Here is a 25,374-nt window from a genome sequence, read left to right as displayed (position 1 = left end):
GGGCTGGAGACAGCAGAGACAACCTCTTCAGGAGTTTTTATGCAGTACATAAAATAATGTCATCTGCAAACAGTGACAGTTTTACCTCTTCTCTTCCAATTTGGATACCATTTATTTGTTTTGCTTACCTGATTTCTCTGGCTAGGACTTTCAGCACTATGTTACATAAGACTGGTGAGAATGGGTACCATTGTCTTGTCTCTAATATTAGAGGAAATTCTTTCAACTTTTCACCATTAAATCTGTTAGCTGTGGGCTTGTCCTGTATAGCCTTTATTATGTAGAGGAATGTTTCTTCTAGACCTAATTTGTTAGGATTTTTATCTTGAAATTATGTTAAATGCTGGCAAATGCTTTTTATGTGTTTGTTGAGATGATCATATGATTTTTATTTTTTATTCTATCAATGTGATGTATTGTAATTATGACTACCCTATGTATTATATATTGCTTACCTATATATTAGCCATCCTTGCAACCCAGGGGTGAATGCCACTTGATCATGGTGCATGATCTATTGAATGTGCTGCTGAATTTGATTTGCTAGCGGATTTTTGAGAATTTTTGCATCTATATTCATCAGGGATGTTGGCCTGTAGTTTTCTTTTCTTATAGTGTCCTTATCTGGCTTTGGTATCAGGGTAATGCTAGCCTTATAAAACAAGTTTGGAAGTGCTCCCTCCTCCTCGATTTTTTGGAAGTGTTTGAGAAGAATAGTGTTAATTCTTTAAATTTTTGATAAAATTAAACAGGGAAACCACCTGGTAGTAGAGTTTCTTTGTTAAGAGGTTTTTTATTACTGATTTAATCTCCTTACTATTAATGATCTTTTTGGTTTTTCTATTTCTTCCTGATCAAATCTGGATAGTATGTATATTTTGAGAATTTTCCATCTTTCTAGGTTGTCTAGTTCCTTGGTGTAAAGTTGTTCACAGTAGCCATTTTTGATCTTTTGTATTTCTGTGGTATCTGTTTTAATAGCTCATCTTTTATTTATAAATTTGTTATTTTGGGCTCTCTTTTTTCTTTCATTAGTCTAGCTCAAGGTTTATCTTTTTTTTTTTTTTTTTTTTACCCTTTCAAAGGTAAAGTCTTTGTTTGGTTAATCTTATCTTTATTTTTCCTGTTCTCTATTTCATTTATTTTGATCTAATCTTTATTATTTTCTTTATTCTGCTAAATTTGGGCTTAGTTAGTTTTGTTTTGTTTAGTTCATTAATATGTATAGTTAGGCTTTTTATTTTAGATCTTTCTATTTTCTTGGTGTATGTGTTTATATTGGGTTGGCCAAAAAGTTTGTTTGGGTTTTTCCATAACATCTTATTGATGTTACAAATTTTCCTCTTAGAACTGCTTTTAATGCATCATATAAGTCTTGGTATGTTTTGTTTCCATTTTAATTTGTCTCAGATACTTTTAAAATATCCCCTTTAATTTCTTCCTTAACCCATTAGTTGTTCAGAAGAGTGTTTTTCAATTTCCACATATCCATGAGTTTTTGCAACCTAATTTTTTTTTTTTTTCCGGTACACGGTCCTCTCACTGTTGTGGCCTCTCCCGTTGCGGAGCACAGGCTCCGGACACGCAGGCTCAGCGGCCGTGGCTCACGGGCCCAGCCGCTCCGCAGCATGTGGGATCTTCCTGGACCGGGGCACGAACCCGCGTCCCCTGCATCGGCAGGCGGACTCTCAACCACTGCGCCACCAGGGAAGCCCACTATCCATGAGTTTTTGTTTTCCTCATGTTATTGATTTCTAGCTTCATACCATTGTGGTCAGAAAAGATACCTGGTATCATTTTAGTCCTCTTGAATTTGCTAAGACTTGTTTTGTGGCCTAAAATAAAATCTATCACAGAAAATGGTCCATATACACTTGGGAAGAATGTGTATTCTGCTGTTGTTGGATAGAATGTTCTGTATATGTCTGTTAGAGCCATTTGCTCTATAGCTTTGTTTAAATCCACTTTTTCCTTATTGATTCTCTGTATGGATGATCTATCCGTCTACCCATTGTTAATAGTGGGGTATTAAACTCTCCAACTGTTATAGTATTGCTGTGAATTTCTCCTTTAAGCTCTGTTAGTTTCTGCTATATTTATTTAGGTGTTCTGATGTTGGGTGTATAAATATTTACAATTGTTATATCTTCTTGATGAATTGATCCTTGTTTCATTATGTAATGATCTTATTTGTCTCTTTTTACCATTTTTATCTTAAACTTTACTTTGTCTAGTACAAAAATAATTACCTATGCTTTTTTGGGGGTTACCATTTGCTTGAAATATCTTTTTCTATTCCTTTACTCTCAGTCAGCAGTGTGTCTTTAAAACTAAATTTAGTCTTTTAGGCAGGATATTTTCTGATGTTTTTATTCATTCAATCACTTTATTTTTTTTAGTTGGAGAATTTACTCCATTTCCCCTTAAAATAATTTTTGATAGGTAAGGACTCAGTAGGGTCATTATAATATTCATTTTCTGACTGTTTTGTAGATCCATTGTTCCTTGCTTCTTATCCTGCTGTCATTTTCTATGATTTTATGAGCTTTTGTATCAGTATGCTTTGACTTCTTTATCATGTACCTTTGTGTAACCACTACCAGTTTTTCCTTTGTGGTTAACATGAGGCTCACATAAGATATCTCAAAATAATAACACCCAATTTTAAAGTGAGAACAACTTAACTTTGATAGCATTCCTAGACTTTACACATTTTCTTCTCCTCCCTCACACGTTTTAGATCACTTATGTTACAATTTACATATATTTTATAAGGATTATCATGTAACAGATCATTGCAGTCATGGTAATCATGGCATTTTTAATACTTTTTTTCATTTTAAACTAGAGTTGGAAGTGAATAATGCACCATTACCATATTAGAGAATCTGACTTTGAATATATATATATATATATATATCCCATTACCTGTGAGTTTTACATTATCTTCATATGTTTTTACAATGTTAATTAGTGTCCTTTTACTTCCACTTGAAGAATTCCTTTAGCATTTCTTATAAAGCAGGTCTAGTGGTGAGGAATTCTCTCAGCTTTTGTTTGTTAAAAAATTAGTTTTTCCTTAATTTCTGAAGGAATCTTTGCAGGGCATAGTATTCTTGATTGACTCTTTGCCTTTAATATTTTGAATATATCACCCCATTTTTCTCCTGGCCTGAAATATTTCTGTTGAGAAACCTACTCATAGTCCTGTGGGTTTCTCTTTTATGTGATATGGTGTTTTTCTCTTGCTGTTTTCAAAATTCTTTCTTTGTCTTTGAGCTTTGACAATCGAATTATGATATGTCTTGCTGCAGCCCTATTTGTGTTCAACCTATTTTTGGCCTGTTGGGCTTCATGGATCTGGACGTCCATTTCTCTCCCAAGGTTTGGGAAGGTTTCAGCCATTATTTCTTTAAATATACTTTCTGTCTCTTTCTCTTTTCCTTTTGGTATTCCCATAATATGGATATTGTTTATTTTGATTTTGTTCTATAAGTCCTGTAGGCTACATTCACTATTTTTCATTCTTTTCTCTTTGCTCCCCTGACAGGATAATTTCAAATACTCTGTTTTCTAGATCACTGATTCTTTCTTTCTCACAGTCAAATCTGCTGTTGAAGCTCTCTATTAAATTCTTCAGTTCAGTCATTGTTTCTTCAGCTCTTGGATTTCTGTTTGGTTCTTTTTGATTGTTTCTATTTATTTGTCTGACATCTGGCTTGTCATGAATTGTTTTTAAAATTTTGTGTAATTATCTGCATGTTCTTGTAGTTTTCTAAACTTCTTTAAGAAAATTACTTTGAATTCTTTATGTGACAGTTCATTGATCTCCCTTTCTTTTGGGTCAGTTACTGGATATTTATTAGTTTCGTTTAGTGATATCATGTTTGCCTGATTTTTTTATTCTTGATTTTTTACATTGGTGTATATGCATTTGAGAAAGTGGTCTCCACTTACAGACTTTAGAAGTTCACTTTGACAGAAACAGTTTTTGTTTTTAATTTATTTATTTACTTTTGGCTGTGTTGGGTCTTTCTTGCTGCACGCAGGCTTTCTCTAGTTGCAGTGAGCTCGGGCTCTAGAGCGCAGGCTCAGCAGTTGTGGAGCACAGGCTTAGTTGCTCCATGGCATGTGGGATCTTCCTGGACCAGGGCTCAAACCCGTGTCCCCTGAATTGGCAGGCGGATTCTTAACCACTGAGCCACCAGGGAAGCCCCCAGAAACAGTTTTTTAACTGTCAGCACAGTTTGGGATTCTGGACCTGTCAAGTGATAGTGTCCTTGGGCAAGTGTAGCTTGGTGTCAGTGCCTATTTTTATGCAAGGCCACTGCCTGAGCTCTGAGTTGAGTGGGTGCTGCTTACTGAGAACAGTTGGATAGGGCTGGTGGCTTGGTTTCCTTCCCAAGTGAAACTGTAGAATGAGCTCCATGGTTTCCTGGATTCTCTGGTCAGGCTTTCTAGATGGACTAGGTAGTGTACTTAGCAGTAGATGGGGCTATGAATTAACTTCCCTGCCTAGGTGGGGCAGCAGAACAAACCCAAGGTCACCACAGCCAATTGTTTGGGGACCTGAATCAGACAGGACTGATCACAGAATTCTCTGACCAGATGGGGCCACTAGTCTTGCTCTGCGGATTTGGAGAGCAGAGAGTTGTGCTCTCTGCCAAAGTGCCACTATATGTGGGGCTGTTGGATGGGCAATGCAGCTTCTTATATGCTCTGATTAGGTTCCCTGGTCAGGAGGGTTGAAGGTTGTATTCAACAGTGGGCAGCACTATGAATTAGTTTCTCTGCTGGGGTGGGGCCACCATAGAGGCCCCAAGTCCAACTAGAGTCCTGTTTGGGGATCAAATTAGACAGAGCTATGCATGAATTCCTTGGCCTGATGGGCTACTGCCCTAGATATACAAAGGATCAGGGCCACCAGCTGGGTTCTATGCTTAAGTGCCACTGTAACAAGACGGACTATGCAGATTCCTGGGAACTCTGGTTACATTTCCTGGTCAAACTGGACTGGAGGATGTATGCAGCTTTGAATGAAGCTATAAATTAGCTTCCCTGCCCATTTGACTCTGGAGAATAAGTTCCAGTGCCAGGAAGTCTTTTTGTTTGGGTACCAAATCAAGCAGAAGGGCATGCTAAGCTCCCTGGCCAGTTGAGGTCACTGGATTTGTTCTGACAATGGGCAGAGCCACTGGCAAGGCTCTTCACTCAAGTGTTGCTGAGCCAAGCAACTTCTCACGTGCTTAGGCCAAGCTTCCTTGTTGGTAGAGGCCAGGAGTTACACTGACAGCTATGAATTAGGTTCCCTGCCTGAACAAAGCAGCAGGATCAGCTACAAGGCTAGTGAAACTCTTTGTTTGGGGTCCTGAATCAAATAGAATTGTGTCCCAAGTCCCTTAGCCAAACACCAACTGTGTCCTGGTTCTGCAGATGTACACTGCTACCAGCCAGGCTCTCTGCTCAAGTGCTGAAGGGTTAAGCATCTTGCAAGGTGTTTAGGCTGGGTTTCCTGGTTGGGAGGTGCCACTCAATAATGGGCAGGACTATAAATTAGCTCCCCGCCTGGGGAGAGGAGAACTGGTTCCAATAATGAGAAGCCTCTTTGTGTTGACTCAGGCAGAACTGCACTCCAAATTCCCAGATAAACAAGGCCACTGGCTTTGCTCCAGAGACAGGCAGCACTACTGGCTAGGCTCTCTGCTTGAGTGCTGCTGGGTTAAGTAGCTCTCCTGACAGAACCAGGAGCCACACTCAGCAGTGGGAAGGGTTATAAATTAGTTCACCTACCTGTGCAGACTGGAGACTAGGCTCCAATACTAGCAAAGTTCTTTGTTTGGGATCTCAGATCTATGCCCTGCTGAGTTCCCTGGTCACACTGCACTACCATCTTGGCTCTGTAGATGAGCTAAGCCACTGTTTGAGATTTCTACCTGTGCACTGCTGCAAGTGGGAACTCGGTCTGCCAAGATCCAAGCACTGGTTGCTGTAAGCCCCAACCCCCTTCTTCATCATAATCTGATTCCCAGTAATAAACCTTTAGATTCCCCTGTGATGCCCATTAGGTGAGACCAGAGAAGATCTTCTGAGAAGCAATACACAATGTTAATGGAGCTGTATGCCCATCTTGCTATTTTTCCAACTAGAAAAATCATGGGCCAGTGGGGCATTCTCAGTGTTGTGCTGTGACAATCTGGGTGAGAGGTGATGTGATCACTGTGTAGCCATCCCTCTCACCCTTCTAATGGGTTCTGTCTTGGTCTTTGTGATGTGGGGTTTTGATTCAGCCTCACCCCAAGGTTCTAAGATTTTCACAGTGGTGTCTTGTCCATGAATAGTTGTTAGTCAGTCTTCTTGTGAGGATGGGGGCAAAGTCAGGAACAACCTATGTTGCCATCTTTGTGACATTACTCTTGCTTTGTTTGTTTCTTAAGATTGTTTTGGCTATTTGGGGTTCTTTTAGGTTCCATATTACTTTTAGAATTAGTTTTTCTCTTTCTGTAAAAAAAAAAAAACCTTTGGGATTTTGATACGGATTGCATTGAATCTGTAGAATGCTTTGGGTAGTATGGATATTTTAACAATATTATTATGTATTCCATAACAATACAATTTATGTATTCATAAACGTGGGATGTCTTTCCATTTATTTATGTCTTCTTTAATTTCTTTCATCAACGTTTTGTAGTTTTCAGTATACAAATCTTTTACCTCTTTGGTTAAGTTTATTCTTAAGTTTTTTATTCTTTTCGATTTTTTTTTTTTTTTGTGGTACGCGGGCCTCTCACTGTTGTGGCCTCTCCCGTTGTGGAGCACAGGCTCCAGACGCGCAGGCTCAGCAGCCATGGCTCACAGGCCCAGCCGCTCCGCGGCATGTGGGATATTCCCAGACCGGGGCACGAACCGATGTCCCCTGCATCGGCAGGTGGACTCTCAACCACTGCGCCACCAGAGAAGCCCTTGATGTTTTTATAAGTGTAATTTTTAAATTAATTTCCTTTGGGGATTTTTTTGTTATTACTGTATACAAGCACACCTGATTTTTATATATTGTTTTAGAACCTGCAGCTTTACTGAGTTCCTATATTAGTTCTAACAGTTTTGGTGTGTTGTGTGTGTATGTGTGTGTGTAGTCTTTAGGGTTTTCTATGTATATAATCATGACGTCATGATCCAGTGTAGGTGTTGAATAGAAGTTGAGAGGGTGGGCACCCTTGAGTTGTTTTTGATCTTAGAGGAAAAGTTTTCACTTTTCTTTGTTGAGTCTGATGTCAATTGTGTGTTTTTTATATATGTCCTTTATCATATTGAGTAAACTACTATTCTTAGTTTGTTGAATGCTTTTGTCATGAAAGGGCTTTAATTTTTTCAAATGCTTTTTCTGCATCTATTGAGATTATCATGTAATTTTTATTTTTTATATTTTATTGGGGTGTATCATATTGATTGATTTTCATATGTTGAACCAACTTACAACTTACCAAGACTGAATCATGAAGTAATAGAAAATCTGAGCATCCCTTTAATGAGTAAGGAGATTAAATTAGTGATCAATAACCTCCCAACAAAGAAAAGCCCAGATCCACATGGCTTCACTAATGAATTCTACCAAATATTTAACGAAGAATTAACACCAACACTTCTAGAACCCTTCAAAAAATTGAAGAGGAAGGAATACTTCCAAACTAATTTGATAAGACCAGCATTACTTCATTACCAAATCCACAGGCTCCACAAGGAAACAACAGGCCAATATTTCTTACTATGATAGATGCAAAAAGCATCATAAAATACTAGACAAACCAAATTCAACAGCACATTGAAAGGATCATAAACCACAATCAAGTGGGATTTTTCCCTAGAATGCAAGGGATATGCTCTGAGACACATATGCTCTGAGACATACAAAACAGGAACTGGAGCAGTTCCTCAAAAAGTGTGAACGTTGGACATATGTTTCAGTCTTCTCTTTTTCTCCTCAGAGAGAAGCTGGGGGCTATGAATTTTCTGTTATGTTGCACTGAATCAGGTGAAAGCCTCTGGCAGTGTGTACTAGTTAAAACCATTGTCTCTGTTCTCAGTGGTCCCCGGGAATTTAGAGTATGCCAGGTCTCATCAACACTCTGAGACAGGTGATAGAGAGACAGTCCCTTAGGCATCCCTGCCAAAAAATCAGAACACTGAATGGACATTTCATCTTTTTTCTTCCCCAGGGAAAGCTTGGATTTAAAGGTTTGTGCCCACTTGTTTTGTGCTAAGGAGAGGGAGTGGCTATGGCCAGTGAGTGTATACTAGTTTAAACTGTCACTTTTGTTTTCATTGGCTCCCAACCTGGGGCCCTTTCTTTCAGTGCTCAGGTGCAGGCAAGACAGAAACCAGTCCCTCAGGTAGCCCTTTAGAAAGTCAGAATATTGGACATATGGTTCAGTCTTCTTTTCTCTCCAGGAAGGAGCTGAGAGCTGAAATTTTCCTCCCAATCATGTGGCACTGTGTCACAAGGAAGGAATATGGTGAAAAAGTTTCACAAATTTTTGATGGAGCTGGTTTTATGATCATCTTGGATGCAAGAGCCTCTCATCCAGTGTCTGGATTTCTCACAAAAGGAATTAGTCCATGTATTGTTGAATTTGTGTGTCCATGGGGAGAAGAAGGGTCCAGGGCTTCCTACTGTGACATCTTGCTGATGTTACTCCTGTCTTTAGTTTTCTGAAGTGTGATTATGATGTATCTTGTTATGGATAGCTTTGAATTGTTTGAGGTTCATTCAAGTTCTTTCATTCAAGTTCTTTCATCTGTAGTATTACACCTTTCACCAAATTTAGAAAAATATCAGCCATTATTATTTTATAAACTTTCCAGCCCCATCCTTTTCTTCTGTTCTTCTGGGACTCTGATGACATAAATGTTAGAGCCTACTCAGTGTGTTGTTATTTTGCCTATTAAATTTTTGAGGTCTATAATATCTCTTTGGTTTATTTTTAAGTCCTCCATTTGGGGGAGACATTTTCTATAGCTTCATATGTTTCAAGATTGTAATCGCTTGCTGAACTATTTTTATGATTGCTACTTTTAAATGTCTTTCAGATATTCCAACATCTCAGTTATCTCAGTATTGGTGTCTACTGAATGTACTTATTCATTCAGTTGTGAGAAAACTTATTCTTGGTATGATGAGTAATTTTTTTCTGTATTCTAGATATTTTGTGTGTTATGTTATAAGACTATGCATCTTATTTAATCTTTTTTTTTAAGCAATCATTTTTCCTGTTGAGTAATGCACAGTTTTGTGTGGAAGTGTATGGTCAACTCCCTTCTGGGCTCTACTGACACTATCTCAGCAAATGGAGACTGCTGACTCACACTGCCTTGCCAAAGATGGGTGAGTTTGGAGTTCATCAATCCTTTGGCCCTGCTGATACCTGCCAATGAAAGCAGAGCACTGACTTGAATTGCCTCATTGCCTCCAATTGGTTTGGAGGTTTTCCTACTGAGGCCCACTGACATCAGGGAGGTGGGAAGCAGAAGACCAACTAGTACCACCGTATTGCTGCAGGTTGGGGTCATTAGCTCAGCTCTCCACTGGGGTCCAATGATCCCAGGAAGTGGGAGAGAAGCATAGGGCCCACTAGCCTTGCCTCCCACCACCTTATTTCACCTCTTTGATGCTAAATGGGGGTGGAGACTCAACTCCCTGCTGAACTCTAATCACTCCTAAGTGTGAAGGGCAACTGGAGTGCGAACTAGCCCTGCTTTGCGTCACATTATTTAGTCTCATTGCTCTTGGATGAGGGTGGCAGTTATACTCCTTACTAGGCCTTACTCTCACCCAGGAGTGGGGAGTGGATTTCTGGTTAAACCCAATACATGCCATCTTGTTCAGTATTGCTGCCAGTGATGACAAATATTCCAACTCCCCATAGGGCCCTCCTCTAGGGGAAAGTGTAGTAGTGGGAATGGAGTGCTTATTAACCCTGACTCAAACCATTTCTCTACTCTCATTGCTGCAGGTGGTGGGGGAGACTCAGTTCTCTGCTGGGTCCACTTACTCAGGGGAGGGGAGGAATATAGTACCATGTAGACTGTTCCATACCACCTCGCTAAGTCTTATTTCTGCTGGGTAGGGGTGGAGGTTCAGCCCACCCAGGCCAGGGAATAGGAGCTATGTCTGCTTTCTCTAGATTGAGCATGGAAGATCAGCTCCCTGCTCAGCTTACCTATACCATTCTGACAGGGGAATTAGTATACTGCTCCCTGATTCTGCTACTTGGGTGGGTTGAAGATAAGCTACCTGCTTGGCCCCACAAATATACCACTCATTGGTTGCCTAATTCTTAAGCCAGAGTTCCTGCTGCCACCAGTTCATGTCTATTGGATTCAGATAAGTATCAGGGCACCTAGAAGATATGTACCCAGAGGATGTCAGTGTCCCACTTGGAAGAATGTAGTTGTGGTTAAAGTGCATGTCTTTTGGCAGAATTGAGTTTGTTGTCTATGGAAATGTGCTGAGAACTCCCTCCTCTCAGTGTTTTGGACAACCAGCCCACATTTTACCTGTAGAGGTTCTGCCAATATAACTATTGAAATCAGCCCAACCATATCGAACCAAAACTAAGAATTAGTGTACCTCTGTTGTGGGAACACATGCATTTAAAAATAATACTAGCAAAAACGGCAAACGCCTCAGCACCGATAAGGTACAGCAAGGAGTCAGCAAGGATAACACTAAGGCGCGCTGATGATTGTGATACCACTGCCACCTAGCGGCTAGTGGCAGCAAACCAAAATGACAAGCTCAGAATAAATATTAGAACTTTAGAAGCACTATATGAGATTTGAAGATGGAGAAACGGAGGCCCTTAGAGAGATGATTATCACCTGATCTATGCATTGTGCATATAAGAAGTCTGATTTACAGAAATAGATGAGGCGGTTTTTCAAGGTCACATAGCAAATTAGTAACAGAACCTGGGTAGATATCTGCTTGGTTAGGCATCATTTCTGCTGTCAAACTATTTCTTAGAACGATAAAACTGAAAAATGTGTAAGGATACAACAGACACCACCTGATTATCTTAGAGTGTGATCCTGTTAGACCCAGTCTTAACTTTTACCCACTTGAGATAATCCAAAGTAGGCTGAAAGATAGAAAAATTAGATTTTCTAATTAGAAGGGTCATGGGGCACAGATTACACTTTTAATTAGTTTGGATTAAATTAAATGGCAGGATTCAATTTCTTAGGAACATACCCATTGATACTCAACAATTCTATACCCCATGGAAGACTTCAGTAATCAATCATATTTTCTTCCTAAGCCCAGACTTTACTGCCCGGTCCTCAATATACCACTTTGGAAAGACACTAAAGATTTGCGGTAGCTGTAATTCAAGATGAAATCTATTTGTTAGGCAAAGAGTCATTCCATTAATCTCTTCATTGCAATGAACTCTGAGAAGTCACAGATGCCAGAGCTTGGTACTGCAGTAGAGCAGAGAACAAGGAATAATCAGTTAATATTTATTGAGCACTTGATGTGAACTATTCATTTAACCTTCACAAGATTTCTGTAAGAATAGTACTCTAATTATCACCATTCTATTTTTGTTTCTCATTTTACAGTTAAGAAAACTGAGGCACAGAGAATTTAAATAGATTTTCCATGGTCACATAACTAGTAAGTGGTAGGAAGCCCAGGAAGTTGGGCTCTGGAATCTCTATTCTTAATCATTATGCTCTGATGCCTGCAGAAGTCAGGGAAGGCTTCCTGAAGGAGCAATTTGAGCTAAATATTGAAGAATGAGCAGAAGCAGTTTGGCAAGAGAAGAGTAGGCAGGCATTCCAGGCAGGGAGATTAGTGTATGGGGTAGGGGCAAAGATGCATGATGGGGTAGGAATGTAGGATGCATGAGGTCAGGAGCTTATACAGAGTATTTCAGGGAAGGAAAATAGCAAGAGAAGAGGTCAGAGGGTAGGCTGGGGTCAGACTTTCAAGGGCTCTGAATCTGTGTGGGAAAGCTGCAGCATACTACCCTTCAGGTATCATCAGTAAGCATGATTTTCTTTTCTCTCCAAGTCCAGATTCTGCCTTAGAAGCCACCTCTATCAGTGCTCCAGTCACACTTTTCCCCATGAATGGGATTTACCATTCACCATCCAAGGGACCTCAAAGGACAGGTAACTAAAATGCGGGGTCCTGGTTAAGGGTCGCAGAACAGTTTGAAGACTGACTAGAGATAGACAACTCCAGGAGAGGATTTGGTTGGGAATTTCCAAGAGAAAATGAAGAGAATTTGGAGTCACTGCCAGGGAAACCTTGACTACTCTGGCCTCCAATGTATATCCACTAAAATGAATTAGAGGAATCTGCAGCCTTCTCAGGTCCCATGAAATGGGCCCTTCAAAGAAGGCCTAGTTAAAGAAGTAGGACAGGGTAGAAAGTGTTGGGGTAGAAGGAGATAATTATAGATCCTGTCACATTCTCAAGTTGTATGGGCCAGCCTAGTAATTCCTAACATTTTCCCCATCAAGGGTATTCTTGTAGTTTTTATTTCCCCCACTGTGCCCTATATCCAAATGACTACTACACAAAGGGAATTTATTAAGTATAGTTAATCTTCCCATTTTATTAAATAATAGACAATTGTTCAAGTACTGGTCACAGTGCTACCAACTAGACAAAAGCAAATAAACTTGATATTTTACTTTGTGTGAGCTTATCATGGGTAAGTATACAAATTTCTTTTAGTTTTAGAAATGTTGAAAGTAACTCCCAGTAACTCTTTTTCCTTCCATTAGTCCCTGGACTGACAGAAGACCAGGCTTGTTTGTGCGTAGCATACAGTGTGAAATCAAGTGGGATAAAGTGATTACAGATTTAAAAAAACAGAAAAACTTGACATCATCTATCATGTCACATGTTAACAATGTCTTATATTATTCAGAGCCCCCCAAAAAAGTGTTTCCCCAGAGGAGCTGGATTTTTTCTCCTTACTGGTAGTGATATTTCTCTAACACATCCTGGATTCTTTTTTACTCTGGCTGCCCAGAAGCATAGAGCCTCTTTTAAAAAGTGCTGTCACAGCAACTATAAGAGTCTTTATGGTAAGCATGGTGGCATACCCTCTTCCCTTACTTTATTGCAAATATATGTATGTGTATGTATACACACACGTACAGAAAGTTGAGTCTGGATGAGACTGGACCCAAAGAGTTTTACGGGGGAGTTTTTTTTTTTTTTTTTTTGGTTGTGCTGTGTGGCATGCGGGATCCTAGTTCCCCTCCCAGGGATAGAACCCATGCCCCCTGCATTGGGAGTGTGGAGTCCCAGCCACTGGACCACCAGGGAAGTCCCTGGGTGGGAGGAGTTATTAATACAAAGAGATTGAAATAGACTTGAACTGACATCAGCTCTACTACACTTGGACTTGCCTGTTGGTGTCTTACAAATTTTATTTAAGACTTTGAGAACTGAAATGTTGTCTATTGTGTGATTATCTGCTTTGGATCATAAGCTCAGATCACACCTCTGTGGGTTGAGGGAAGATTTCTCTAAAGGAAACAAGCATTTCTATTGGCAGTCCTGAGAAGGGGTCAATCCTAAGGCAGGCAATGAAAACACTGTTTATTCTTTAGGTTCAACTTCCTTTCAATGATCTCCCAAATTTCAGTATTCTAAATTTCTTTAAAATTTAGAACTTGTTCTCAATTCATACTGTGGTGAATCAGGAAAAGGTTTGCTTCATGCTGGAGCTCAATCATATAAGGAGAGGACAAGGTGCATTCCCTCAAAGGACAGAATAGAGGACAGGTGGGCCCATAGAGCTGTAGTATCATGAGAGTTCTTGAGAGCAGAGACAGCAATGTGGAAATAAGATAAAACCATGGGGTAGAACCAAAATGGCCCGTTCCTCTTATGTAGCAAGTCACCCTGGGAAACACTAAAAAAATCTGGAGTCCACATCTAAGAGAGGTTAATTATTAGCAATCAAATTGATGAAGGCATAAGCTGAACTAATTAGTGTTAGCTCAAACACACACGCACATATTTGTATTTGTGTATGGATATACACATGTGTATACAAGGAAAGAAGACTAAAAGAAAAAACCCCAAAGTATTAACATGGTCAATATTAAGATGCTGGGTGATTTTTTATTTCTTCTTTAGACTTTCCTATATCTATTTTCCTCCCCAAATCCTACATTAAGTTTTTTACTTAAAAAAATTAAAACAGGGACTTCTGGTTTCAGCTTTGATGTGTAAAGAACTTGAAAACCATTACTCTCATTCTTAAAACAAGAAAAAGTGGGGCAAACCTAAAATCATCAACTTCTGTTGCACTCGTCAGAGAACTGAGGTCACAGAAAAAACTGCCAGCTTGAAATATCCAGAGAGATACAGAGACCAAGTGATATCTGTTTACCTGGAGCAGAAGCAGCTGGAAACATAACTGGTTGGAACATTAAATGCTAATTTTGATAAATTGCTAAAGGCTGAGTACAGACCAGCTTGAGAGAGAGAGAAACTCCTGGGGACTACTGTCTTAGGCGTGGCTCTACACTTTTGTGGGAATTCCTTCCAGAAACTCCATAGGTTCTCATTCTGAGGATCCCAGAAATATTTCCTCTTCCACTGGAAGGAGGAGGGGAAAATAACTATTACGAAACATGCTCAGAGCCATCTCCATACAAAAGCCTACTTGCCAAAGCACAATTCAGCAATCTTATCCCAGGTGAAGTAAGGAACTCTATGAACCTTTCTGTCTCACAAAAGGTGGGGAGGGGTGCATAATCAGCATAATGACAAGGCTTCAAGGAAATAGATTGAGAATGCTGCAGCCAGGAAAGGGAGTAGGGGGCTGGAGGGGAAATCTATACCACTGGAGGAGAAACAGAAATATTTGTGAAGGTCTCAGCCCTGAGACACACATCCACTAAAAAACTGAGAATTCTTGGAAGATTAACAAAATTCCCTCTCCTCCAAAACCTACTACCTCACCATGGTGGCTCGCAAAACTTGTAGTTCAGTGGCTTACTGCTGAATATCTATAAAATCCTGATTCTCTGAGATCTCATCATAGGGAAGCCCCAAAGCTAAGAGGGTAGATAAAAACAAGGACACTAAAATAATTTGAAGCTTCTTTGTACCTTATAGCTAAAACAAATATTAAACACTGTACATTTCCACTAAGATCAGGAACAAGACAAGGTTGCCCACTCTCACCACTCTTATTCAACATAGTTTTGGAAGTCCTAGCAACAGCAATCAGAGAAGAAAAGGAAATAAAAGGAATTCAAATCAGAAAAGAAGAAGTAAAGCTGTCACTGTTTGCAGATGATATGATACTATACATAGAGAATCCTTAAGATGCTACCAGAAAACTACTAGAGCTAATCAATGAATTTGGTAAAGTAGCAGGATACAAAATTAATGCACAGAAATCTCTGGCATTCCTATACACCAATGATGAAAAATCTGCGAGTGAAATCTAGAAAACACTCCCATTTACCATTGCAACAAAAAGAATAAAATATCTAGGAATTAACCTACCTAAGGAGACAAAAGACCTGTATGCAGGAAATTATAAGACACTGATGAAAGAAATTAAAGATGATACAAATAGATGGAGAAATATACCATGTTCTTGGATGGTAAGAATCAACATTGTGAGAATGACTCTACTACCAAAAGCAATCTACAGATTCAATGCAATCCCTATCAAACTACCACTGGCATTTTTCACAGAACTAGAACAAAAATTTTCACAATTTGTATGGAAACACAAAAGACCCCAAATAGTGAAAGCAATCTTGAGAACGAAAAACGGAGCTGGAGGAATGAGGCTCCCTGACTTCAGACTATACTACAAATCTATAGTAATCAAGACAGTATGGTACTGGCACAAAAACAGAAATATAGATCAATGGAACAGGATAGAAAGCCCAGAAATAAACCCATGCCCATATGGTCACCTTATCTTCCATAAAGGAGGCAGGAATGTACAGTGGAGAAAGGACAGCCTCTTCAATAAGTGGTGCTGGGAAAACTGGACAGGCACATGTAAAAGTTTGAGATTAGATCACTCCCTAACACCATACACAAGAATAAGCTCAAAATGGATTAAAGACCTAGATGCAAGGCCAGAAAGTATAAAACTCTTAGAGGAAAACACTTAGGCAGAACAGTCTATGACATAAATCACAACAAGATCCTTTTTGACCCACCTCCTAGAGAAATGGAAATAAAAACAAAAACAAATAAATGGGACCTAATGAAACTTCAAAGGTTTTGCACAGCAAAGGAAACCATAAACAAGAACAAAAGACAACCCTCAGAATGGAGAAAAGATTTGCAAATGAAGCAACTGAAAAAAGATTAATCTACAAAATTTATAAGTAGCTCATGCAGCTCAATAACAAAAAAACAAACAACCCAATCCAAAAAATGGGCAGAAGACCTAAACAGACATTTCTCCAAAGAAGATATACAGACTGCCAACAAACACATGAAAGAATGCTCAACATCATTAAGCATTAGAGAAATGCAAATCAAAACTACAATGAGGTATCATCTCACACCAGTCAGAATGGCCATGATCAAAAAATCTAGAAGCAATAAGTGCTGGAAAGGGTGTGGAGAAAAGGGAACACTCTTGCACTGCTGATGGGAATGTGAATTGGCACAGCCACTATGGAGAACAGTATGGAGGTTCCTTAAAATACTACAAATAGAACTACCATATGACCCAGCAATCCCACTACTGGGCATATACCCTGAGAGAACCATAATTCAAAAAGAGTCATGTACCAAAATGTTCGTTGCAGCTCTATTTACAATAGCCCGGAGATGGAAACAACCTAAGTGCCCATCATCGGACGTATGGATAAAGAAGATGTGGCACATATATACAATGGAATATTGCTCAGCCATAAAAAGAAACGAAATTGAGCTATTTGTAATGAGATGGATACACCTTGAGTCTGTCAAACAGAGTGATGTAAGTCAGAAAGAGAAAGAGAAATATCATATGCTAACACATATATATGGAATTTAAGAAAAAAAAATGTCATGAAGAACCTAGGGGTAAGGCAGGAATAAAGACAGAGACCTACTAGAGAATGGACTGGAGGTTATGGGGAGGGGGAAGGGTAAGCTGTGAGAAAGCGAGAGAGTGGCATGGACATATATACACTACCAAACGTAAGGTAGATAGCTAGTGGGAAGCAGCCGCATAGCACAGGGAGATCAGCTCGGTGCTTTGTGACTGCCTGGAGGGGTAGGATAAGGAGGGTGGGAGGGAGGGAGATGCAAGAGGGAAGAGGTATGGGAACATATGTGTATGTTTAACTGATTCACTTTGTTATAAGGCAGAAACTAACACACCATTGTAAAGCAATTATACTCCAATAAAGATGTAAACTAAACAAAACAAAACAAAACAAAAACACAATACAACTGATATCCAGATTAACATAAATCCTCATGCTAAGGGTCTGATACACCATGTGCAGCTTTCTAGAAAAAATTGCAAAGCATGTTAAAGTGCATGATCAAACACTGATTTGAAGCTTGTTTTAGAGGCAAAGCAAGTTCCAAACCAGTCAGATATGACAAAGATATTTGAATTATCAGATGAGGAATTTAAAATCACCATGATTAATATGTTAAAGGCTTCAAAGGGAAAAGTGGAGAACAACAAGAATAAATGGGTAATGTAAGCACAGAGATGGAACCGCTGAGAAAGAATAAAAATTTAATGCTAGATATAAAAAATGTTTTAATAGAAATGAAGAATGCCTTAGATGGGCTTCTTAGTAGACTCAATGCAACCAGGAAAAGAATAAGTAAACTTGGGCTTCCCTGGTGGCGCAGTGGTTGAGAGTCTGCCTACTGATGCAGGGGACACAGGTTCGTGCCCCCGTCCAGGAAGATCCCACATGCCATGGAGCGGCTGGGCCTATGAGCCATGGCCGCTGAGCCTGTGCGTCCAGAGCCTGTGCTCTGCAATGGGAGAGGCCACAACAGTGAGAGGCCCACGTACCGCAAAAAATAAAATAAAATAAAATAAAAATAAGTAAACTTGGAGTGGCAAAGATGGTAGAGTACAAATACCCTGAGCTCACCTCTTCCCAAGGGCACACCAAAATTACAACCATTTACAGCCATTTACTATAATAATAGTTACATCATTAACTATTGATGAGAAAGACCTGAAAATTGGCAGGAAAGATCTTCTAAAACTAAAAATATGAAGAAGGAACCACAGTGAGACAGCAATGAGAGGTGGAGATGTAGTATACTCAAGACCCACACCCCTCCAGTTTGTGGGTAGACAACCCACAAACTGGAGGATAATTACAACTGCAGAGGTCCACCCCAAGGAGCAAGCTGTCCCCTGATACATAAGGCTCCCCACCCCAGGGGTCCTGCACTGGGAAGACAAGCCTCCAGAACATTTGGCTTTGAAGGCCAGTGCAGCTTACTTTTGGGAGAGCCAAAGGGCTGTAGAAAATAGAGACTCCACAGTAAAAGGCCCACACAAAATCTCACATGCTCCAAGACACAGGCCAGAGGCAGTCATTTGAAAGAGCCTGAATTGGATCCACCTGCTGATCTTGGAGGGTCTCCCAGAGTGGCAGGAAGCAACTGGAGTTCACTCTGGGGATATAAATGTTGGCAGTGCCATTTTTGGGAGCTCATTCTACCATGAGGATACTCGGGTTGGCAAGCGCCATTTTGAACTCACCTCTCTAGCTTATTAGAGTCAGTCACTGGCCCTGCTCACCAACCTGTCAGAACCAGTAATGGGATGCCTCAGATCAAGGAGCTAGCCATGTGGGGACACAGACCCATCCACCAGCAGGCCAGATACCTTAGGATTCCCTGACCCCCCAGCTGCCCCACAACCTGGTTGCACCCACCAGAGTGACCAGGCCCAGGCCCAGACAAACAGTGCATCAGCACTAGCCCCAGGGCACCTGGGCCACTATAACCAGAGACCCCAGGACCTAGCTCTGCCAAATAGTGGACAGAAAATAGCCCTAGGACCCTCTGAGCCTAGGCCCCAATAACCAGTGGGCTGAAACGGGTTCTGGGGCACCCAGAGCCCTGTACCCAGAAACCCTGGGACTTGGCTCTGCCCACCAGCAGGCAGACACCAACTCCAGAACTCCCACAGCCCTGCAGCCATAGACCTCAGGACTTGGCTTTACCAGTGAGCTATTGCTAGCCATGGACAGCCCCAGGGCATAGCCTTGTCCACCAGCAGGTCAACAATAACTCTGAGACACCTTTGGCCCTTCATCCAGCCACCCAGGCCTCTGGTCCCACTCATCAGCAGTCCAAAACCAACTTTGGGACACCACAAACCCCACAGACAGTCATGTCAGGAAGAAGTCCCACCCACCAACAAGTCAACTAGATCCAGGACACATAGGGCCACAATCAGCCACCCAAAGACTTGGACCTGCCACCAAGTGGGTCAGCACTAAACCAAGGATCTCTCAGGTCTGTGCAGCTACTTGCTTTGTCAGCCATTGTACCTGCTACTGGTCAGCAGTCTCTACACAAAGCAGGGTCTGGCAACCAACTGGACTGGAGGACAGTCACAAATACTAGATCACCTATATTAGCCTGTCATGAGAGAAAGACCCACACAGTCCATATATGGTACCGCTAGAGCATATAGCTCTGCTGTTGTGAGGTTAGTGAGCTTATGGGATGGATATGATGTCTCCTGAATAAGGACACTTCACCAAAATCAAGAAAAGTAAATATCCAACCAAATATATAGACATAAAAACATGGAATTAGGCAAAATGAGGTGACAAAAGTATATGTTCCAAATGAAGGAACAAGATAAAACCCCAGAAGAAGAACTAAGTGAAATGAAGACAAACAATGTACCCAAAAAAGTGTTCAAGGTAATGATCAAAAAGATGCTTGAGGGTGGGATAGGGAGGGTGGGAGGGAGGGAGACGCAAGAGGGAAGACATATGGGAACATATGTTTATGTATGACTGATTCACTTTGTTATAAAGCAGAAACTAATGCACCATTGTAAAGCAATTATACCCCAATAAAGATGTTAAAAAAAAAAAAGATGCTTGAAGAACTTGAGAGAAGAATGGATAAATATGATGAGAAGTTTAACAGAAAAAATATAAAGATGAACCAAACAGAACTGAAGAATGCAATAACTGAAATAAAAAATATACTAGAAGGAATGAAAAGCAGATTAGATGATACAGAGGAATGAATCAGTGAACTGGAAGACAGAGTAGTGGATATCACTGAAGCGGAACAGAAGAAAAAAGTATTAAAATATAAGAACAGTTTAAGAAACCTCTTACACTATATCAAATGTACTAACATTCACATTATAGGGGTCTCAGAAGAAGGGAGAGATAAAGGGCCAGAGACCATATTTGAAGAGATAATAGCTGAAAACCTCCCTAACCTGGGAAAGGAAACATATCCAAGGAAGCATAGAGTTTTAAACAGGATCAATGTAAAGAGGACCATGCCAAGACACACTGAAATTAAAATGGCAAAATTAAAGATAAATAGAGAATATTAAAAGCAACAAAGGAAAAGCAGCACATTATGTATAAGGGAACTCCAATAAGACCATAAGCTGACTTTTTAGCAGAAACTCTGCAGGCCAGATGGGAGTGGCATGATATATTTAAAGTAATGAAAAAGAAAAGCTTACATCAAGAGTACTCTACCAGTAAGGTTATCTTTAGGATTTGAAGGAGGGATCAAAAGCTTTACAGACAAGCAAAAGCTAAAAGACTTCAGCACCATGAATACAGCTTTACAAGAAATGTTAAAGGGACCTTTCTAAGCAGAAAAGAAAAGGCCCAAACCAGAAATATGAAAATGACAAAAGAAAAAATCTCATTGATAAAGGCAAATACACAGTAAAGTTAGCAAATTGGCCAATTATAAGCAATTAGGAAGCTTAGAAGACAAAAGTAGTAAAATTGTCTATATTTGAAATAAGTAAAGGGCTACACAAAACAAAATGATGTAAAATATGATGCCAAAAACAGTAAACGTTTGGTGTGGGGAGTACAGTTGTTAAAATGAGTTCAAAATTAAGAGATCAGCAACTTAAAATAATCACATATATAAGTTGATTGCTATATAAAACAACCTAATGTTAACCACAAACAAAAATCTACAATGGATACAACACACAAAAGAGAAAGGAGTCCAGACATAATATTAAAGATAGTCATCAAATCACAAGATGAGAGGGCAAAAGAAGAAAAGAATAAAGAAAGACTCCATAAAAATGAGGAAACAACAAAATGTCAATAAGTTCATACTTATCAATAATTACTTTAAATGTAAATGGACTAAATGCTCCAATCAAAAGACAGATTGACTGTGTGGATATAACAGCAAGACCATATATATGCTACCCACAAGAGTTTCATTTCAGCTATAAACACACACACAGACTGAAAGTGAGGAAATGGCAAAAGGTATTCCATGCAAATTAAAATGAACAGAAAGCTGGAGTAGAAATACTCAGACAAAATAGCTTTTACAAAAAAGACTGAAACAAGAGACATAGGTGAACATTACATAATAATAAAGGATCAATCCAAGCAGAAGATATAACTATTGTAAATATATATGGAATCAACATAGGAGCACCTAAATACATAAAGCAAATATTGACAGACATAAAGGGAGAAAATCTTTTTGACCACAGTGCTATGAGACTAGAATTCAACTACAAAAGGAAAACTGCAAAGAACACAAATACATGGAGGGTAAACAATATGATACTAAAAAAACAATGAGTCACTGAAGTTATTAAAGAGGAAATCAAAAAATACCTAGAGACAAATGAAAACAAAAAGACAATGATCTAAAATCTGTGGGATGCAGCAAAAGCCATACTAAGAGGGAAGTTTACAGTGATACAAGCCTATCTCAGGAAACAGGAAAAAATTTCCAATTTAACAACATAAGCTTATACCTAGTGGAACTAGAAAAAGAAGCACAAACAAAAAACAAAGTTAGTAGCAGGAAAGAAATAATAAAGATCAGAGTAGACATAAATAAAATAGAGGCAAAATATACCAAATAGAAAGGATCAAAGAAGCTACGAACTGGTTCTTTGAAAAGATAAAGAAAATTGATAAATTTTTAGCTAGACTCATTGAGAAAAACAGAAAGAGGACCAAAATAAATAAAATCAGAAATGAAAGAGGAGAAGTTACAAATGACACCCCAGAAATATAAAGGATCACAACAAAGGATTGCTACAATTATATGGCAAAAAATGGACAACATAGAAGAAATTAACAAATTCATAGAAATGTATAATCTCCCTGGAATAAATCGAATATATAGACAGAACAATTACCAGTAGCAAAATTGAATCAGTAATAAAAAATTCCCAACTATTCCCAAAAATTGCAGAGGAAGGAATTCTTCCAAATTCATTCTATGAGGCCAGTGTCACTCTGATCCAAAATCAGACAAAAATATCACACAGAAAAGAAAATTAGAGGCCAATATTAATTATGAACATAGATGCAAAACCCCTCAACAATATGTTAGCAAATCAAGTTCAACAATACATTAAAAGTGGGATTTATTCCAGGAATGCCAGGATGGTTTAATATCCACAAATCATTTAATGTGATGCACCACATTAACAAAAAGAGGGATAAAAACACAAGATCATCTCAATAGATGCAGAAATAGCACTTGACAACATTCAACATCCATTCTTGGTAAAACCTCTCAACAAATTTGGTATAGAGGAAACACAACACAATAAAGGCCACATAAGACAAGTCCACAGCTATCATACTCAATGGTGAAAAGCAGAAAGCATTTCCTCTAAGATCAGGTATAAGACGAAGATGCCCACCCTTGCCACTTTTATTCAACACACACTTGGAATTCCTCACCATAGCAATAAGGTAAGAAAAAATAAATTAAAGGAATCCAAATTGTAAAGAAAGAAGTAAAACTGTCATTGTTGACAGATGACATAAAAAATCCTAAAGATGCTACCAGAAAACTAGTAGAGGTCATCAATGAATTCAGTGAAGTTGCAGGATACAAAATTAATATACAGAAATCTGTTGTGTTACTATACACTAACAATGAGATATCAGAAAGAGATATTAAAGCAATTCCATTTTCAATCACATCTAAAAGAATAAAACACCTAGGAGTAAATCTAACTAAGGAGGTAAAAGATCTGTACTCTGAAAACTATGACACTAATGAAAGTAATTGAAGATGACACAAAGAGATGGAAAGATACATTGTTTTCATGGATTGTAAAAAGTAATATTGTTAAAATGACCACACTACCCAAGGCAATCCATAGATTCAACGCAAATTACCTGTGGTGTTTTTCACAAAGCTACAACAAAGAATTCTAAAAATTGCATGGAAACACAAAAAATACCTGAATGGCCCAAACAGTCTTGAGAAAGAAGAACAAAGTTGGTAGTATCATGTTCTCTGATTTCAAACAATACTACAAATCTACAGTCACCAAGAGAGTGTGGTACTGGCACAAAAACAGACACATAGATCACTGGAACAGAGTAGAGAGCCCAGAAATGAACCTACACTTATATGGGCAATTAGTCTATGACAAAGAAGGCAAGAATATACAATGGGGAAAAGACAGCCTCCTAAATAAATTGTGTTGGGAAAACTGGTCAGTAACATGCAAAAGAATCAAACTGGACTAATTTCTCACATCATACACAAAATAAATTCAAACTGGATTAAAGATATAAATATAAAGCCTGCGACCATAAAAGTTCTAGAAAACATAGGAAGAATGCTGTTTGACATCTGTCTTAGCAATATTTTTTGGATATGACCTCTCTAGTAAGGGCAACAAAAGCAAATATAAACAAACGGGACTATATTTAAGTAAAAAGTTTTTGCACAGTGAAAGAAACTGTCAACAAAATGGAAAGTCGCATACTGAGTGGGGGAAGATACTTGAAAATGATATATACAATAGGGGGTTAGTATCCAGAATATACAAAGAGTCCATACAACTCAACATTAGCAGAACAAACCTTGATTTTAAAATGGGCAGAGGCCCCGAATAAACATTTTTTTCCAAAGAAGCCATACAGATGGCCAACAGGCACATGAAAAGATGCTCAACATCACTAATCATCAGGGAAATGCAAATCAAAACCTCAACGAGATATACCCTCACACTTCACACTTGTCAGAATGGCTGTTTTTCAAAAAGACAAAAAAAAAGTGTTTTCAAGTATGTGTCGAAACGGGAACTCTCATACTCTGTTGATGGGAATGTAAATTGGTACAGCCACTATGAAAAGCAATATGTATTTTACTCAAAAAATTAAAACTAGAACTACTGTAGGATTCAGCAATTCCATTCTTGGGTATTTACCTAAAGAAAATGAAAACACTAATTCAAAAAGATAAATGCATCTCTATGTTCTTTGCAGCATTATTTACAGTAGTCAAGATATGGAAACAACCGAAGTGCCATCAAGAGATGAATGGATACAGAATGGATACACCACGTATTCTGTATCCATTCATCTCTTTATATATATATATATAGATAGATATAGATATATAGATATATAGATAGATAGATATAGATAGATATAGATAGATATAGATAGATAGATAGATATAGATATTTATATATATATACTTACACACATATACATATACACACAATGGAATATTAACCATAAAAAGAATGAAATATTGCCATTTGTGATAATATGGATGGACCTATAGGGTACTTTGCTAAGTGAAACAAGTCAGTGAAAGACAAATACTGTATGATTTCATTAATATGTGGAAATCTAAAAATCAAAACAAATGAACAAACATAACTAAACTGAAACAATCAGATACAGAGAACAAAGTGGTGGTTACCAGAGGGGAGGTGTGTTGAGGGAGGAGAGAAATACAGTCACAGGTATGAAATGTACAGTGTGGTGAATAGTGATTAATTATGTAATACCTTCATATGGTGACAGATGGTAGCTAGATGTATCATGGTAAGTATTTTGGCATGTATAAAAATATCAAATCCCTATGTTGTGTACCAGGAACTAAAATAGTGTTGTGGGTCAGTTATACTTCAAAAGCAAAGAAATTAACAAACAAACTCATAAAAAAAATAGATCAGAATTGTGATTACCAGAAACGAAGGGTGGGGAGTGGGGGAATTGGATGAAGGCAGTCAAAAGGTACAACCTTTCAGTTATAAGATTAAAAAGTACTATGGATGTAATGTACAACATTATAATTAAAACTGCTGTATGTTATATATGAAAGTTGTTAAGAGAGTCAACCTTAAGAGGTCTCACCACAAGGAA

This window comes from Orcinus orca, chromosome X (assembly GCF_937001465.1).
Source record: "Orcinus orca chromosome X, mOrcOrc1.1, whole genome shotgun sequence".
Lineage (NCBI taxonomy): Eukaryota > Metazoa > Chordata > Mammalia > Artiodactyla > Delphinidae > Orcinus > Orcinus orca.
Note: the sequence above shows the minus strand (reverse complement) of the source record.